Below are 4643 nucleotides of genomic sequence, written 5' to 3' on the forward strand. Positions count from 1 at the left end.
GGTGACTCCGGCTGGCTACCTGCGGGGCCCCATGTGGTGAGGTGATACGGGCAGCCTGGTGCGCTGAAGGAGACGGAGTGCGCACGCTGGGAGCCCTGAAATTGAACTCTGTGCTGTTTGGGCCCGGCGCTGAACCCCCGGGCACTGGAGAGTGGAGCGAAGGTGGGTGAGGCAGAGATTGGAGGGGCCCTGCGGGGAAAGGTGGTGTAGAGCGGCTGGTGCAAGGCTGGTGGCAGAGAACGCGAGTTGAGGGCCCTGACGCTGGGCTCTGCGCTGCTTGGGCCTGGAGTTGGGCCCTTGGATGCAGAGGCTCCTCAAACCGTGGAGACCTGAGTCCTAACGCTATTGCTGGCCTACAACGTAAGGAGGGGACTCGCTTGTGACCGGGGCGGTTCACATTGGGAGATGGTACCGGTGGGGATTTTGCCGCACGCGATCCGGGATGCCTGGCTGGGGCTGCAAGTTGAGATTGGATTGCGAAAAACCAAGCAACGGAGGCAAGTTTATATGCCCCAAGGCATGCTCATCTTTGGCGATTGTTGTGCTAATATTGCAGAAGTATACTTTTTGTGCCCTAGCGCTTCCTGACCGGTGTAAACTAGGAGACCTCCAAAAAACACACAATGGGCAAGACAGATAAGAACCAGGCCAAGCTGCAGTTCGATCGGCGCAAAACAAGCAGTCCCGCCGGAGATGGAGCGGAGTTAGGGCCACAGAAGGGCCCTGATGTAACCTCAGGTGAGGAACAAGACCTGCGTCAAATTTTGGTGGCAGTGCAACATAGCTGAACCCAGATAGATGGCAAGATAGACTCACTCCGCATGGATAGAATGACAGAACGCCTTGACAAACATGCAGAGCTTCTGGATCACACAGATAGGAGGGTATCTGAGGTGGAGGATGGTCAAACGGAACTAGCTACCAGCCAAGTATTACTAAACAAAGAATTAAGCTCCTTATACCTCAAGATAGATGACCTAGAAGCCCGTTCCCAGAGAAATAACCTACGTATAGTGGGAATCGCAGAGTCCACCGTGATTAACAATATGGAGGGCTTCATTGAACAGTTACTGGTGCAACTATTGGGGCGTGCTACTTTTTCTGACCTGTTCATCGTGGAGTGAGCATACCGATTCTTGGCGGCCCGCCCGCCTCCGGGGGCCTCTCCTTGTCCTATTGTAGCGAAACTATTGAACTGAGAGATCAAGACGCTGCCTTGCGCCGCGACAGGGAACTGAAAACTTTGCAATATGAAGGAATTACTGTCTCGCTGTACCCGGACTTCACGATACAGGTGCAGGAGACAAGGAGATAGTTTATTGCGGGGAAGAAACAACTAAGAAACTTGCGCCTGGAATACAGAATGCTGTACCCGGCTAAATTAAGAGTAGAAGTGGACGGAAGCCCAATATTTTTCACGGACCACAAAAAACTGGATCAGTTTGTGAAACGCAGAGCGGCAGGTAAAGGGAGCAGCGATGTCGATGACGCAGATTCCTAGCCAACTGGAGACCGGCTGCTGGTCGTGAGTTTACAACCCTGGAAAAGTGCCTGAGCCACTAATATAGTGGGAAGAAAGTGATTAAGCCTTAATCACTGACTGCACTTTAGAGACAAACTGTCAAATTTGGTATGAGGAATGTGTGTTTATTATTAGATTTACATGCAATATATACATTGGGAGTGGTTTGTTTGTAACAATTTATAGGTGGCCGGCACATCAGTGAAATATGACATGGCCGGGTAACATCCGCCTACGTGTGTGCACCACCTATAGTTATCATAGGAATAGATTACGTTGGGGAGGGTGGGGGGATATTTTTTTGGGGAATAATCAGATGGGCAGGTTGAGGTATTGCCTATTGTGGGTGGGGGTGGGACCTCAGGGGGTTGTTGAGGGATTGTTGTTTGCATTAATATCTGTGCTTAGAGGAGTATGATTGCAGATACATGACGAAGGAAGGGTGGACACAGTGTTGAAGTCCTACTATAACAAATGACCCAATCTCATTTATATCCAGAAACACATAAGAGCTCTAGGAAGATCAGACTAGTTACCTGGAACGCGCGAGGTCTCAATGATGCCCGAAAGACTCGAAAGATAGTGGCATACTTACATAGACATAAAGCAGACATTGCAATTTTACAAGAGACACACCTGGCTCCGGATAGCCCTATGCTCACTCCTAGGAGGCTGCAGGGACAGTTTCTGGCGGCTGGTTTCACCTCACACTCCCGAGGGATACTGATTTGGGCCTCAAGGACTTCTGACATCAGCCTCCGGGAGGTAGCAGCGGACCCAGGGGCATGGTATGTGGTGGCACACTGTAGTGGGAGTGTATTGTCATTTTTACTGATGGACATATATGGTCCGAACTATGATGACCCACAGTTCTATAGCGATTTGGCAGTTAGAGCGGACTCCTGGGGAGGTCTTCCGCAGCTATGGTGTGGAGACTTTAATTGCACACTGAACCCTACATTAGACAGGTCGGTGGTGCGGCCCATAGACCAGAAGCTGCGTCGAATGCGATACTAGACTTGGCTGCTAAGCTGGAGTTGGTGGACATCTAGAGAGATAGGCATCCGGAGGGAGGTGGCTATACCCATTTCTCAACTGTGCACAACTTATACACATGTATAGATTTGAGGCCGGTTTCCCGTAGTTTGCTTGGCAGATTGCTATCTGAAACCCCTTGGCCTAGAACGTACTCTGACCTCTCCCCGGTCCTGCTACTGTTGACTTTGAGCGCAATACCGCCCGCCGTTCTTGTGGAGATCTCCCCCATTCTCACTATTGGACTTGGTCTTCAGGGATGAACTGGCCACAGAGATCAAAGACTATTTCCAGATTATCAAAGGTTCAGTGGCCAATGTGGGCATAGTATGGGAGACGTTTAAGATGTATATCTGCGGGATCACTATAGCTAAGCAGGCGGGGGTTCTAAGATCGATTAGGGGGCGTTTACAGCTGTTGGAGTGAGAGTTATCACAACTAGAACAGGACCACCAAGTCACTGCAGATGTACACATATTAGGACACATCCACACTAAGTTGCAAGAGTTTCAGGAGACAGCCCTTGCAGAAATTCAACACTTGGGGAAATATGCGACCGCCTGAATATATGGAGAAGGTGATAGACCTGGCTCGGTCCTAGCGAATCTGGTCCTTCCCTATTGGGACAAAAACGCAATTATAACCATAGAGGCAGAGGATGGGGGAGAGAATAGAAACTCCGAACTCATAGTGGCCAGATTCCGTGAATACTATCAATCCTTATACACCTCCAGGGTAGACCCGGACCCCGAGGCACTGATCGACTATCTCACACATATTACGATGCCGCAGATGACAGACAAAGATAGGGACGCCCTTATGGCACCACTCACCATGGGAGAGATAGAGACAGCGCTGGGAGGGATGGTTGAAGGTAAGGCTCCAGGTTGAGATTGACTGACGGTACGCTTCTATAAAGCATACAAACGCTTGTTACTCCCACAGCTGAAAGAAGTTTACAAGGAAATGGTGGTGGAGGGGCTTATGCTCCCGTCAATGAGGGAGGCAATGATAATCACCTTGCTTAAGGTAGGGAAACCCCCAGAGCAATGCTCATCCTACCGTCCACTCTCACTACTAAACGTAGATGTTAAAATCTATGCTAAAATTTTGGCGGATCGCTTGGCCAGGGTGCTGCCGCACTTGATCAAGCCGGAACAGGCGGGGTTCGTTCCTGGCCGTAACCTGACTATGAATCTCCGCACCGTTTGTTACGATACAGAATATCAACCCAGAACTAAAGGCGGTAGCGTTTTTTTTTGATGCCGAGAAGGCGTTTGATTCGGTGGAGAGGGGTTTCATGAAGGCAGTCGTGCGGCGGATCAGCATAGGGGACATTTTTTTCCGCCTCGTTTCCACATTGTATGGGGAACCGCTAGCCAGGGTTCGCATAAATGGAATGGTGACTGAAGCTTTTAACATCACGAGAGGCACTAGACAAGGATGCCTGCTTTCCCCCCTGCTATACGCGCTGGTGGCAGAGCCCTTGGCATGTGCTCTGAGAGAGTATCATGGACATCGCGGTCTCCGTTTTCAAAATTATACCCTTGTGTTATCTACGTATGCAGACGACACATTATTATATATTAAAGATCCGCAGCGAAATGTTGCCCCAGTCCTCCGCAAAATTACTAGATATCGCGCACTGTCCAGGCTCAAGGTCAACTGGGGCAAGTCCATAATGTTCCCCCTGACCTCAGTAACAACACAGGTGGATGTGGGTTTCCCTCTTGAGTGAGAGTGGAGTCAGTGAGATATCTAGGGATTAAGGTACATGCAGACCCTAAGAAGTAGTAGCTGATAACTTTGATGCTGCGCTTAAGAGATTGACGGGGGATGTGGAGAGGTGGATCAGGCTTCCATTATCATTGGTCGGCCGTACAGCACTTATGAAAATGGTGGGGCTGCCGTGATTTTTGTTCCTATTTCCCGATAGTACTACTAAGAACCTATTTTAACACATTGAGAACATAACTTACTAGATTAACTTGGGCAGGTAAGCAACAGCGAGTGAAGTGGCGCACCCTGACTCTTCCCCATGAGTTGGGAGGTCTCGGGCCCCGGATCTGGAGGCCTACAGTGTGGT

Source organism: Pleurodeles waltl, chromosome 6 (genome assembly GCF_031143425.1).
Source record: "Pleurodeles waltl isolate 20211129_DDA chromosome 6, aPleWal1.hap1.20221129, whole genome shotgun sequence".
Taxonomy (NCBI): Eukaryota; Metazoa; Chordata; class Amphibia; order Caudata; family Salamandridae; genus Pleurodeles; species Pleurodeles waltl.